At 48.4% G+C, this 15113-nt stretch overlaps 1 non-coding gene across 1 annotated transcript; it reads right to left on the minus strand.

Moving 5' to 3' along the window:
* Nucleotides 1–14052: 14052 nt before the first annotated feature.
* On the minus strand, nt 14053–14178 carry LOC119160235 (U5 spliceosomal RNA). The gene has a single exon (XR_005108306.2). It is a non-coding gene; the product is annotated as a U5 spliceosomal RNA (small nuclear RNA).
* Nucleotides 14179–15113: the final 935 nt, after the last annotated feature.

The following is a 15113-nucleotide window of genomic DNA, read 5'->3' on the forward strand; positions in this document are numbered from 1 at the left end:
GGAAACACTCTCGTCCGATAGCCGGCAGAACGTCGCAAGAAGCGTTTACCCGGTGCGGTTTGGTGTGCCTTGTTTCGGGGGTGGCACTTCGGACGATGAAAATTTTCCGGAGGGTTCGACTGGAACGATAGTCACATCGTTTGACGTGTGAAACGTTACGTCGACGTTCGCGACTCGTCGCCAGTCTGATCCCAGAATCAGGTCGATGCCGCTGGGCAGTTCCGTTACCACGACGTCTTCGCACATTCGTGGTGCCCAGTGTCACATCCAGCGTTGCAGCGAGAGTTGGGCATATGCTGCGGTTTAGAACTTCAATGTTCTCGCGCGATACTCATGCGTGCGTGGGAATGTCGTCCGTCAAGGCATTGGCACTCATGATGGATAAGTTGGCGCCACTGTCAATGCACACGCGGACGGGTCAGTTGTTAGCATTACCGGACACTATTGGTAATGTGCCGCCCGTCGAATGCAAAAAAAATTGCCCGCAGCTTCCCTCGGGGGAACACTGAGGAGGAGGCGGAGCATATAATTGGTTAACGGGGTGTTAAAGTGCGACATACTTGGGTCGATGGCTAAATTGGTTAACGTGGTTGGGAAATGGGGTGTTAAATTGCGACTTACTTGGGTCGATGGCTAAATTGGTTAACGTGGTTGTAGGAGGGGGTGTTAAATGAGTGAACACGTACACACGTATGCGAAAGGGCGGCGCTGGTCGAAGGGACGTCGATCATTATGTTTGTGGATTCGTTGGAATTCATTTCTCCGCGACCTTGGACGTCGACGCGCCGTACAAACCAACCGACGAGCGGCAACTGAGCGAGCGAGCACCGACCTTGAGTATATATACAGCGCGACGGCGCATGCACTGTCAGCTGTCGAATGTTCGAGAAGGGGAAGAAGCGCAACGGCGCATGCGCGCGCGTCAGCTGCCGATGTTCTCGAAGCGTGACGGCGCATGCGCGCTACATTATACAGCTAGCGAATGTTCGTGAAGAGGAGAAGCGCACGCGGTGTGTAGAGGAGGAAGGGTGCACAGATGGTGGAGGAGTGAAGCGCGCGCGGTGTGTAGAGGAGGAAGGGATGCACAGATGGTGGAAGAAGGAGGAGGAAGCTTGCGGACGGCGCCGCACTACAAGCCTCGAGTATTAGAAGCTCCGCATCTAAAAGAGTTCGCTTGCCTAGGTGACGTAGTCCCTGTTTCGTGGCTGCTATTGTCCCTCTTCGCTCGTTTCTCGCCCGCCCTGATCAATGCTGGCGTTTTCGGCTAAACGGTACGGCACCTTGTTCAGAATGGCGTTCTTCGAGTACAGTTACTCGACGATGGTCTCGTGGCTCTGAATGCGTCGCTTCGTCTGCAGTTCGAGGAACTTCTGCATTGTCAGCTTTCGTTTGAATCGGAAAATGAGCGCTTCTTTCCATTGCTCCAAGGTGTCATACTGTGAGCCGTCGGCGCTGTGCCAATCCTTGGCAGATCCCGTCAAGCGGCTTGCTGCTGTCACCAACGTCCGCGATGGCGTCCAGTGGGCGAGCTCTGCGATTCTCTCCACTTGCGTAATCCATTCGTGAGCACTTTGTTGCGGTGTCCCATCGAACAAGGTGATTGAGGATGGCGTGTCGCTTGTGAAATGAATCTGGATCGGGCTCGTCGTCGGTGGACCTCTCGACAGCGTGTTGGCGAGCAGGGCTTGTGTGTTCACGAGCGCGGCGAGGATCTGGGCCATGTAAGGTTCTCCCTGGTGCGTTGAAACGGTTGGCGCGACGGGGCGTTCCGCGTCTTGATTGGTGCCGTCGTTCAGTGATGGTGGCCGCGTCGAACCCGAGGACATTGTATGTCAGCAGGGACGCAATGGTGCAGCCCTAGGGTTGGAGTCGTCACCCGTTCCGTTGGCAGTGAAGCGTTCTGATGGGCTTCGTGCAATGTCTCACGTTCACTCGTGGTCGCACGGTTAAGCTGGGCTCACAGGCTGCTCAGTTCAGCGCAAAGCCTCGCGTTGTCGGCGGACAGTGTCTCCAGGTGCGCCTGCCTGTCGTCGTCGTAGGCAGCCTGGTCCTTCGTTGACGAGTCCGTCGGTTCTAGGGCTTGGCGAGTGATGTCGCGGATGATTCTTGCGATGAGCTCGCCCTTTCGTACGGAGCACCGTAGACATCGTGCTCTCAGCTCGTCGACGAGTTGCTTTTTCGTTGCATTGGCCATCGTGCTGTGGTCGAGGGTTGTGAACGCGCTTTCGACGATGGTCGTTTTGTAGTCCCGAGACGATGTACGGCGTGGCGTCGCTCCTTCTCGTGCCGTCGTTTCCTCCTCCGCATGCAGCTCGGTCGATTCACATCCTGTCGGCTGCGCCATGTCAGTGATGTCCGAATGGATGTAGTCAAGGCAAGGTTCAAATTTTAAGAAAAACTGTGTTGTGCTAAGTTACAGGTGAATCGGCAGAGGTTACATGTATAAGGAAACTGGACTCGGTGCAGAAGCTCGATCGGCTCCGTCTGACGCCACTCGCGTCTCGGCTCGCTCTGCGATGAGTTGCTCTGCGGTCATGGCTTGAATCTCCGCTCGTTCTCCTCTCTCAGACAATGCGTTGCTATGCGGTCCCGGCTCGATGGTTCACTTTTGTTTTTGAATGTTCGTTGAACCAATGGGCAACCGCGCCGAGTGGACGCGCTCAGGAATGAATGAATGAACAACTTTATTTATCCCTTGTTAAAGGGAAGGGGGCAACAGGAAAGGGTGTGGTGGGGATGAACTACTTGAAGTAGTCCTCCTCTACCCTCTCAGCCCACTCCAGGATGGCCTCCTGGATAGCGGGCCTCGAGCTGCGCAAGGCAGCCTCCCACTGCTCCTCACTAGAAATTAGGCGTTTCAGGAATGGGGGAAGAGGGTGCTTAGGGCAGCGCCACATGATGTGGTTCAAGTCTGCTGTGGAGGAGGCACAAAATTTACATGAGGGGGAAGGATAACAGGATGGATGAATGCGGTGTAGGAGGTAAGGCGAAAGAAAGGTGCGAGTCTGCAGCTGTCGCCACAGAATTTCGCACCTGCGTGAAGATTTGCGCGTGAGTGGCGGGAAGGTTAATCGCTCTAAACGGTAGTGTGTGCAAATATCGTGGAATGAAATAAGGCGATCCCGCGCTGTAAATGGCGCCTCATTCGTAGCGAATTGCGACACATCGGATGCGTGTGCCCGGACTGTGAATCCTCGGGCACTGGCATGAGCCGCCTCGTTTCCGGCAAGGCCCGCATGTGCGGGAGTCCAGATTAGTGCTACAAGTCGATCAAGGGGATGATGCAAAAGTAGGGAAAGGGCTGGCTTAGAAACCCTGCCCGCTCCGAAATTATATATAGCTGTTTTGGAGTCACTGATTATAACGGATGAACTAGGTATTGTCAGGGCCAGGGCTATGGCCGCCTCTTCCGCTTCCTCCGAAGAAGAAGCAAGAACGGAGGCGGCCGCAGCGACCTGGCCGTGAGAGTTGATTACCGATATTGCATAATGATGCCTGTTTCCGTAATCGGCGGCGTCAACATAGAGCACATCATTGGAGGAGGAGAATTGTTTTTTGAGGGCCCTCGCGCGCTGCATCCTGCGCTGTTTCTGGTGCTCAGGGTGCATGTTTTTTGGAAGTGGTGGAATGTATAGGTTCTCGTGTATGTGGTGTGGAATGGTGTACTTGACCTTAGTGATGGATGCCGGAGTGACAGAAAGGGTTTGTAGAATGTGTCGGCCTGTCACGGTGTTAGAAAGTCTGTTATACTGAGATGCAATATGGGCTTCTCCTAGTTCAGCAAGGGTGTTGAAGGTGCCAGTACGCATAAGCCTTTCAGTGGAGGTCCGTATAGGCACCCCTAAAGCGAACTTATACGCTTTGCGTAAAAGGATGTCTATCTGGTCGGATTCTGATTTAAGAAAGTGTAGGTAAGGCGTTGTAAAAGTTATTTTACTGATAACGAAGGCTTGGACCAAGCGGAGGAGTTCGGCCTCCTTTAGTTCGGAGTGCATGTTAAAGCAGTGCAGCGTTTCCCGTGCAAGCACGGAGACGCTGCCGGATAATGAGACGCTGCCGGAGAATTCAGCTGTGCGAACTCGAGTGCTGTTGACACAGCGAGAGCGTACTGACGCGCCTTTCCATCACAAGGGCCCAGAGCGCACTCGAGACGAGCGGGCCAGCGAAGTACAGAGAGAGAGAGAGAGCTCAGTGCACTCCCGACACGCTCCTTTTATAGCCGTCCGCGCACGCGCTAGACGCCGACTGCGTACAGCAGGCCTGCTGATGCGCGTTCCTCGCAGCGCGCCAAGAGATTTCCCGCGTTCCTGTGGAACGCGGACAGCGTATGGCAGGTACGCCGATGAGCGTCCCTTGCATGCCGGCTCCTTGTATTGCCGGTTATGACACTGCCAATTGAGGTTGATTGGGGTTTTCGTGTCCTCTGTTGCTCTGCGCGGCAGGTGGTGGCTCGAATAAAGTTTTTTGGGTATCCGTTTTTCCTGAGGTCCGCAATAACACGGGCCTCTTCTTTCTTTCGTTCTGTTTCATTGGAGCATAAGTTCCTAGCTGTCTCTCAAGTAGCGTGGTCACAACCAAGGCATTGTGGCAGGCGGAGTGGGAAGAATCAAATTGAAGGTAGTAGCCAGTGTGCGTTGACTTCCTATGAACGGAGAACTCCCGGCCGTCGCGCTATCTTGCCACCTGGACGTCGAGAAAGAGAAGGCAGTGGTCGCTTTCACACTCGGTCGTGAATTGTATGGCTGGCTGCACGGAATTTGGGTGTTGTGAGAAGCTTTCAACTTCAGACGTTTTAATGACGCAAAAGCAATCGTCCATATAACGCAGAAAAGCCTTGGGTCGCGGCGAGAAGGAGCTGAGTGCTTTCTCTTCTATGTACTCCATGGTCAGGTTTGCCATCGTGACGGAGATGGAAGCTCCCATTGCGGTTCCACGGTTCTGCCTGAAAATAGCTCCTTGGTAGGAGAAGTACGTACTGGACAGGCAGAACTACAGTAGATGGCAGAGCTTGTCAACCGCCAAAGGAGTCTTTTCATTCAGGCTTGCGTCCTCCTCAAGCGCAGAACGGGCAGCGGAGACAGCTAAGGGAACTGGCACGTCGGTGAACAATGAAACGACGTCAAATGAGACCATGCTCTCGCCATCATTCATGCTCACATCTGACGCTAGCTGCACGAAGTGACTGGAGTCACGCACATGAGGTGGTGTCTTCCGGATAAGTGGGGTGAAGATTCGGTGTAGAAAATTTGAAAGGGGTCGCAATGAAGAGGAAGTGAAGTCTACCATCGATCAGAGGGGGACGTCAGGCTTGTGAATTTTCGGTAGTCCATAGAAACTCGGTGCGGATCCATTACGGCAGATTAGTCACAGGTAAAGTGTTTTTTAGATCCGGGTAATGCTTGAAAATTTCCGCGAGTAGCTTGTTTAGCGGTGTCTGGGTTCGCTTCGTTGAGTTCTTTACTAGCTGCGTGTATGCGTCCCTTTCTAAAAGAGCTGAAACCTTCCGATCGTAGTCTCTACTGTCCAACGCCACCGTCGAATTGCCCTTGTCGGCGGGCAAGATGACAATGCTTCGATCCCGTCGGAGTTCCCAAAGTGCTCTGTTCTCCTCTGTGGTCAAGTTCTTTTTCCTTTGTAAAGGTAATTTCTAAACGATCCCAATCGATTTCAGCCCAATTTCTTCTCTGGCGCCCGGCCTCACGCTTTGGATGGCTTCCTCTACAGCCGCGACAAGTTTCGGTAGACGGGGCGTCGTTGCCATGTTATAGCCATGTCCCTTTGCCAGGACAGAAGTTTCCCGATCAGTGAGTGGACGAGATGAAAGATTGGTGACAAGCCTGGAATTTCGGATGCTTTGGGTAAAACTCCGGTCAAACAGGTAGGAGAGTTTCTTATCCAGAGTGGTCCGGTGATTTTTTGCCGTTGATGCCGTAACGGCGTCCGCGAACGCGTCGACCGCAGACATCAACTCCGTGATGCGGTGCTCAAGTTGACGCTTGGCGAAGAACAGTTTCAATTCTTTTTTTCCGCAGAGAGGCGTTATTTCATGAAGTCGGACATTGATCAGTTCTTGTTCGGCTTTCGTGACGACTTCCAAGTCTTCAGGGGTCAAGACAGGTCGTTTTAGGCGCAGGCTTAGACGAACGACTTTCCTTTCTTTGCAGGTGCGGCTGAAGTCGAGATGAGTCGTGAAGACTGAGATGCCTTCCTTGATGCGTATGTAGCACTTGACGAGCTGCATGGTATCGTGTCCGAAGTCATGGCTAATTGACTTGAATGTAAACATTCGAAAGAAGTCTGTCTGGTTGGGTACGAAACTGAGAGATGATTTCGACTGCAACCAAAAGTTTTGAAGAAACCCGACGTTTCGAAACCGACGTGGTTCCTTCCTCAGGGATGACTGCGGCGACTACGTAGCAGCGGCGTCTTCAAAGCACTCGCGGGGTGGATAATGACCCCCCCTCTCTCTCTCATGTTGGTTACTCCAGCCACCTCGTGCAGTTAGCGTAAGATGTGAGCATAGACGATGACGAGAGCATAGTCTCATTTGACGTCGTTTCATTGTTCACCAACGTGCCACTTCCCTTAGCTGTTTCCGCTGCCGTTCAGTGCTTGAGGAGGACGCAAGCCTGAGTGAAATGACTTGTTGGCGGTCGACGAGCTCTGCCGTCTACTGGACTTCTGCCTGTCCAGTAGTACGTACTTCTCCTACAAAGGAACTATTTTCAGGCAGAACAGTGGAACTGCAGTGGGAGCTTCCATCTGCGTCACGATGGCAAAGCTGACCATGGAGTACATAAAAGGGAAAGCACTCAGCTCCTTCTCGCCGCGACACAAGGTTTTTATGCGTTATATGGACGATTGCTTTGGCGTCATTAAAACATCTGAAGTTTAAAGCTTCTTACAACACCTAAATTCCGTGCAGCCAGCCATGCAATTCACGACCGAATGTGAAAGCGACCACTGCCTGCTGTTTCTCGACGTCCAGGTGGCAAGAAAGCGCAACGGCCTGGAGTTCTCCGTTCATAGGAAGTCAACGCACACTGGCTGCTACCTTCAATTTGATTCTTCCCACCCCGCCTTCCATAAGGCCTCGGTTGTGACCACGCTACTCAAGAGAGCTAGGAACTTATGCTCCAATAACGCAGAGCGAAAGAAAAAAGAAGGCCGCGTAATTGCGGACCTCAGAAAAAACGGATACCCAAACAACTTCATTCGAGCCGCCACCCGCCGCGCAGAGCAACAGAGGATGCGAAAAACTCAATCACCCTTAATTGGTATCCCTCCGAAAGGCGTACTGGTTCCATACATTCAGGGTACTAGCGAGATGTTGGCGCTAATCTCCAAGAAGGAAGGGGTTCGCATCGCGCACGTGCGTTCGTGTACGCTGGGCCGCCTCCTCCTCCGGCCGAAAGATGGGCCAACAATGAACCGGACCCCTGGTGTCGTTTACCAAATTCCGTGCACCTAGTTCCCCTCTTCGTATATCGGCGAGATTAAAAACCTACCGGAACGACTGAAGCAAAGTGCCAACGATGACGATGGCAATGACTTTATTTTCGCATCAATACAATGAATGATATGACGGGGCGGGCGGAAAAAGCTGTCGTTTGGACAGCTTGACGAGGCCGCTGGCCCCCTCATTGGCGCTGAACAGCAGTGATGCAACAACAAGAAACCAACATAAATCAGCATTATGTAATACAAGACATATATAGAAAAAAACAATAATGTATAAGTTTACATAATTGCAATTCTTTGCTATATAAAAAAACAATTATGTATAAGTTTACATAATTACAATACTCTGCAGAGACAAAGAAAAAAAAGGCAAAAGAAGAAAGAAAAATACAGCATTACAATAACGTTCTTTTTACAAGACCTTAATTTATTCGTGCGCGCGAGATTTAGAAATGAGAGGCATCAGAAGAATGCCTTTCCAGAATTATTTGTCTTGAGTTGAAAATAAATGTGTATGGCTTTAAGAGACATGTTATCTAATTGAAGCCCTTCGCAAATTAATCTGCTTAATAATCTTGGTAAGTTGTTCCCGAGTGTTTCTTTTCCATATATTGTTCGCACTGTCGGTATTTTCCAGTACTCCCTTTTACGATGTGCGGAAGTTCTACAAAGAGCGCAGCGCAGTCACCGAACAAGCCAAGACGTTGCATCACCGGATGAATTTTGAAGCGATGGCCATCCTTGAAAGCGAGCTGAACTGGAGAAGAAGATTATTACTCGAGTTGAGGCACATGCATACAGAGGACAGCCCATAACATCAACCACTCTCTCGGAACCCTTCCCCCAGTGTAAACACACGGACTGCGCTCCGCGGCAAAACAAGAGAGAGAGAGAGAAAGAGGAAGATATGCAGAGATTGATGGACATCTGTGGTAATGAGGGAGATAGGTTAGATTTCAGATTCAGTATGAAGAAATCAGCAGTCATGATTTTAATGATAATGAAGGTAGTGAGCTTAGAATACAGAAGATCACGCTAGAGATAACAGAAAAATACAAATATTTGGGCGTATGAATAAGCAATGAGGCCGAGTACCTAAGGCAACACGAAAGATACGTGACGACTGAAGGTAACAGAAATGCAGCGGTGATAAAAAACAGGGCACTGTGAAATTACTATAGGTATGATGTTGTGAGAGGAATATGAAAAGGGTCATGGTTTCTGGTCTGACGCTTTTTTATATTCTTTATTTCAAACAACACTATTACACCACATGCCTGACTTCTTTTTATCTTCAGACAGGGGAGAACGACACACATTTTCATCGTTCTTGCGCGAAGTTGTGTCCTCATATCGTTTCTTAAGCGCAAGGTTTTCGATAGATTACCTAACTAATGTGAAAAGAAAGTGCCTTATGAAAGACTTAATACAAAATGTCTTTCCTGTGCCCCTTTACCCTTCAAAGTATGAAAAATAATATGAACATGACGTATTAAAGCAAGTGAAAAACATGTGTACACCACCCAAAGTTAAAACCTTCTTTTTTAAACTTCATACGGGAACCTTGCCAGTAAAAACGTGCCTTGAAAAGAGAGGGATGTATGGACCATGGGGAAGCAGCTGTCTCCTGTGTAACAAACCTGAGACCATTGAACACATGTTTGTTGATTGTAAGAATGCTATTTTCTTTTGAGAAATTTTACAGAGAACTTTGAACAAAAGATTTATCTCTTACTTCATATGGAATTCGTTTTTTGCCTTGCGATAGTTCTGTGCAAAATTTGGATGTTATATTTTTACTTGGTCTTCATTCGGTTTGGCGTAATATGCTATCGTACAGACACTGTGATGTAAGAGTTCTATTCGTTAATGAGTGTTTCGTGGAAGCTGTTATAATATAAAAGTGCGAGACTACCAACTGTGTTGAAGATGTAATATCTTTGTTTGATGCGTTATCCCACATGAAACACGTGTGATGGTTTTGTCACATGAGCTTGACCTGTAGTCAAGAAGGCAATAAAGAGAAAAAAAAGGGTGTGTGGCCTAGTGGTAAAGACACTCGCTTTCGGAGAATGAGGGTACGGGTTCAAATCCCAGCGTCGAAAAGAAAAAAAATTGATATTTTATTTATTGAAGAAACCATCGGGTCTGACCAACCTCTCGTGGCGCCTAAAGCAGCGCAGTAGTGAAGTCACTGAAAAAAAAAAAAAACTGACAATGTGCAGGCTCTTCTCCCCTCGCGTGCGTAGCAGGTAGTAAATGACGCTAGTTCAGGGGCTGTATTATGTAGTAAAGAAAAATATAGCAGAGGCCATGACGTCATATTCGTGAAGCCAGCGCATCGCAAACACCCGCATAAACACATCGCGATTTCCGGCGACCAGCTGCCGCAGCCACCTTGGAAGTGGTGTTCTCTGCCGGCAGCGAGTCAATCCACGAGTGCTGCTTCTTTTGCGTGTTTATGTTAAGAAAAGCTGTGCGATGCCCAGCTGTAGTGTATACTCGGTGCGAATCGCGTGCACCGCCGGATGTGCCTGGCGGCACTTTTCACGTATGTTTGCTTCACTGTTGATGGAATTTGCACGCGGAGCTCTCAGCTGTACGCTCCGTCGGTTCTTATTCATTGTGTCAACTGTGAACACACGCGAACTTTCGTTTTGTGATGTAAGCATCGTGTCGCGTTATTAGAAGTTGTGTCGTTCATGCGGAAGGACAATAATCTTTTCTTGTTACCGGACTGAGTGTATATGCATTGTACGGTGTGCGCTCACTGCGTGTTAGATGTGTGCGCACTGAAATACACAATTTACGTGCACGATCTCGTATACAATACAGCTGTGCCTTCATACCGACGTGAAGTACGTCAAGTACTAGGCCGGCGTTGCATAGAATAGCTACGAAGCAAGCTCTCAAAATGGTGCATTGCCACACTGACACTATTTATACATACGAACAAAGAACTGTTACTCGGCCCGTAGATTAGAACATGTGGCTAAGAGAGAAAGACAGAAAAAAAAGGCCTTGCGGCGAGCAGAACGCGCAAGCCACTGCCGGGCGAGTTCAAATACGATGATGCAGGGGCTGAATGATTTTCATTGATACACGTAAAGTTGTTTTCAGAGCCGTTGCACAGAAAGCACCGGTACGTGTCGGTGCGCCTGGCATGGCAACGCCGGCGTGACGCGACGAAATGAACGCCGGTGAGCAGGCACACCACGTCACGTCGAAATGTATTGGCGTCATCACTATGACATGTGGTCATGTTCTCACATGACGCGCATCTCATGATTATAATGTTTTCACCAGTCACACACCTTCGTCATCTATTGGCGTCACGTAATACCGAGTTTGGTACATGTGAAGTTAGCGAAACGACCGCCAGCGCATCATGAGCGTAGCATGCAGTCAAGTTATTACATGACACGCATCTCATGGTTATCATGTTTGCACCAGTCACATACCTTCGTCATTCATTAACGTACCGTAATACCAAATTTCGTATATGTGACGCTAGTGAACTGCCGCGACTTCATCATGAGCGTGGCATGTTGTCATGCTGTTACATGACACGCATCTCATGATTATCATGTTTGCATCAGTCGCATACCTTCGTCATCAGTTCACTTTCTGTGATACGAAATTTGGTATATGTGACGCTACCGAAACGGCCGCGAGCGCATCATGAGCATGGAACGTAGTCATGTGGTTACATGCCACGCATGTCATGATTTTCATGTTAGGGTCAGTCGCTTGTGTTCGCCATGCAATCATGTCATACCATACCAGTTTTGCAACATGCCATGTGAACGAAACCACCGCAATAGCTGAAGGACCATGAAATGTGAATCATAAAATTTATGACATAGATATCGTGATTTTAATGTTATGACTAGTCAGATACATTCTTCATACAGTAAGGTTTTGCCATATCAATTTCGGTATCAATATTATTATTGGAGCGGCCAGGAGAGCTAAAAGTCGTAGGCGGCTAGATAGATAGATAGATAGATAGATAGATAGATAGATAGATAGATAGATAGATAGATAGATAGATAGATAGATAGATACGGTAATATTCACCGAAGTTCGCTAAGTAATGCTTCGCATTTAATAATGTTCGTACTGCAGATGCCTGCGAAACAACAAAAGATTACTACATATCCTCGGAGTCAACGATGATGAGTGGGGCGAAGCGTCTGTCTGTCTGTCTGTCTGTCTGTCTGTCTGTCTGTCTGTCTGTCTGTCTGTCTGTCTGTCTGTCTGTCTGTCTGTCTGTCTGTGAGTCCTTCGTGCATCCGGCCACTCGTCCGTCCGTGCTTTTGTTCGTGCTTCCGTGCGTCCGCCTCTCCGTCTGTCCATCTGTCTGACTGTGTATCTGTCTGTATGTCTGTTTGTCTGATACTGCCGGTTACGCCTGGCGGTGTACAAGGTTAGAGCTTCGTCCCTAAAATTTTTCGCCTGATCTGCCACTTGCACGCACGAACTGCGGTGCTCATAATGCACCACAGTGACGATGGTGATCGGTGCGTGACGACTAATCTGCCTCTCAAGGTCGCACAGGAGATAACCGCTTCGTCTGCGTATAGGCCGTTTCACATGACACAAGAGTAGCGATTTTCAGTGCGCGAATTCGCTTGCAGCAAAAAAAAAAAAAGCCAGTTCGCTCACGCCGCAGCGGTGTGCGGCGAGCTTCCAATATGTGGAAAATTTTCGCTCTGGTCGCAACGGCGGGAGCGATTTTCGGTCGGGAATTGTGAAAAAGGGCCAGGCCGGCTAAGCCGTCGTAATAGCGTTGACGTGTTTATTTTAGTAATGGCCGATGTTGTGCATTTTAAAATTAGTTTAGATTAAGAAGTGTTCTTAAACGTTGAAACACGCGGACCCTTCGTTACCGTTTATAGAAACTTAATGATATAATAATGCACAAATCATTACATTACGTTCGAAAAATTCTGCGGTGTCTGTCAAAAAGAAGGGTGGCAAGAACTCGACGCTCCAGTCGCAGAGCGAAAATCAAGGACCATGTGAAATGAAACCACCATTAGCAGCGGTTGCGAACAGAGCGAATGGAGCGAACGCAACGATTTTTTTCGCTGCAATCGCGGCATGTGAAACAGCCTTATTGTTGTCAGGAACCACAGCGAAAGAAGCGCTTCGTTTCTATGCGTAACGTTTGGGAGTGCTGCAGTGACCGCCGCAAAACACAGACAGTTAAATTGACGCACTTTTTTCACTTTCCTTTTCCTTCAAATCTACTTCGAGCACTGCAATGCGTTGAGCAACGTGAGCAAAAGAATTGCTGTAAATGTTTCCCCTGGAGAACACAGTATCCGCGTTGGATATGACTCGCCGCTAGCACCTCTGTTGCTTTAATCACGTGATTTCGTGGGCGCAAAAAGCAATCTTTTGAGGGAAGACCAACTCTCTGGTGGCGTGGGTGCCAGCATCCACCGTTCCATGGCCACCACCGCTATTCTGCCGCTGAGCAGTTCGGTGTGAGCAGCGTTGATGGCATGGTCCGGTAGGGCCGAATATTTCGTGAGCGCGATCTTGTGGTGGTGTGTTTTTTTTGTTCGACGCGAAATACTTCAAGTATGTTGTGGAGACGACAGACACAAACGTTGCTTTCATGGCGTCGCATCGCAGCTGGATGCGGTAAAATTTGTTCTCTGCGAAATGTGTGACTTGGTAATCATAATAACCAGCAGTGTTGTTATTGGTAAACTTTTCACTTACCCGCAGTTGTGCCAAAAAGTCCGAAATAAATCCTGTCTTTTCAAAAAGTTTGCAAAATCGGCGCCACTCTCAGAGAAATTTTTTAAACTGATTCTGCGTAATCTACGTGTGCATATTTTATACATGTTGGTGATGTATTTTATACATCAGCACTCCAGGTTGAAGTTGTCGGAAGCTCACTCTCAACTATGATTTACGTGGACAGTGAAAAAAAAACACAATATAACATCCATATAAAAACAAGGCATTTCGGCTTCAGCAAGGGAGCCCTGCGAACAATGCAGTTGACAAAACACTTTTTTTTTCGTTTATGCTTCTTTAATCCCCAGCGTTTACCTTGATTGCGATAATGTTCCTTTGCAACAAGATTGGTTTCCGTCAAACTCTCGGTTGACTCATCATTGCTTTAAAGTTAGTTAATCAATCTCTGCCAATTAATTATTTATTATAAAATGATTGGTTTAGCAGTAGTCAACAACGCTGATTTGTTATAGAGGGCGTCAGCGTATCTTAAAATTCTACCCCGATTAAGCTGGAGCACCATGTTTTGAAACTTCGTGAATCACAGCACTGTCGACACCAGCAATACAGGGGGCGGCGTAAATAAATTTCTCTAGGAGTAAACAAGAAATCGCCTGCTCAGACAAGAGGCGGGTATATAAGATTGCGTTCAAAAGGCACCGACAGTCCACCCCGTTGGTAAAGCCGGTCATGGCAATCGCGGAAAAAAGCGCCACCATGGCGTCCGTCGGGTGTGAGGTCCAGCAACGAAAGTTCACTCGATTTGTAACCCCAGCGGCTATTTGAAGTCAACACACAAAAGCATTGAAGTCTTACTTTTGATTTTTAAAGTAGGCCTCACCCAAACGGGCAAGGCCTCCCAAAAATTGGCCTATTGGCTCATTAGAGTGTCCTACCCCACGGCAATCTTTAGTAAAAGGCGAAAGATTGATGCGACCAGCTGAGCAAGGACCTGAGCGATGAATGACGCACGGCCCACATTCCGGGGTGCTGAAAAATAGGCAGAAAAATTGGCCAAGTTGATGCTGAAGTTTATTGTACGTTTCAGCCTTTAATCTTAAACTATGTGTTGTCGTAAAAACTTTTCTGCACCACTCACCGTCATAACGTATACCTTTTAATTAACATAAGTCAAATATAGGCACGTTCCCTTCAGTTTAGGCTTCTATGCTGGTGATAAATGTATGCAGCTGTGTACCCTTCCATCAAGGTTTGTAAGTGCCGGAGTAGTGGCACGTGAGCACGCGTCTATATCATACTTGGAGCGTTTCGTATTTCGTTTTTTTTTAAATTATTTGGGAAAGTGCACTGCTAGGAATTCAACCAACGATAAAATGTGCGCAAATCATAAACCAATCAAATAATTAACTACTCATTACAAAGTGATACGTAATACTGTGTGTGCGTGTACAGTGCACCTATCGTTATCATGCCGTCGGTGCTATTTTACTTGTACTGTATCTAGGCCAAAGGTAGCTGAAACAGTGTGCGTCCAAAGTGACGCGACAAAATCTGGACGAGCTTTACAAAAAACTTGGCTCATTTCTCTTTCTAGGAATCGTTATAACACGTAAGTGAAATGCGTTATCACATAGGTAGTTTCACGTTATTTGGGCACAGTTTCGCCACAAGGATCTGCGAATGATTGCTACGGCAAGAAAGTGCGAAGTCACGCGGAGGATAACAAGTGGCTCGATACTTGGAGCAGGCAACTGTAGCTACAGTGTGTAGAAATATACTGCCTAGTGTGCTGAGCGCCCGCATTCCGTACGAGAGAGGTTGGCCCCGCATGTGATCAATGCACTCAGATGCCACAAGCGGCGCTGCGTGTCGAGAGGGTGCACGAACTCGCGAAATTCCTGTCGTCCTGTTGCTGCCGGAGCCTCGCCACGTTT

The sequence above is a fragment of the Rhipicephalus microplus genome, unplaced genomic scaffold (genome assembly GCF_043290135.1).
Source record: "Rhipicephalus microplus isolate Deutch F79 unplaced genomic scaffold, USDA_Rmic scaffold_21, whole genome shotgun sequence".
Lineage (NCBI taxonomy): Eukaryota > Metazoa > Arthropoda > Arachnida > Ixodida > Ixodidae > Rhipicephalus > Rhipicephalus microplus.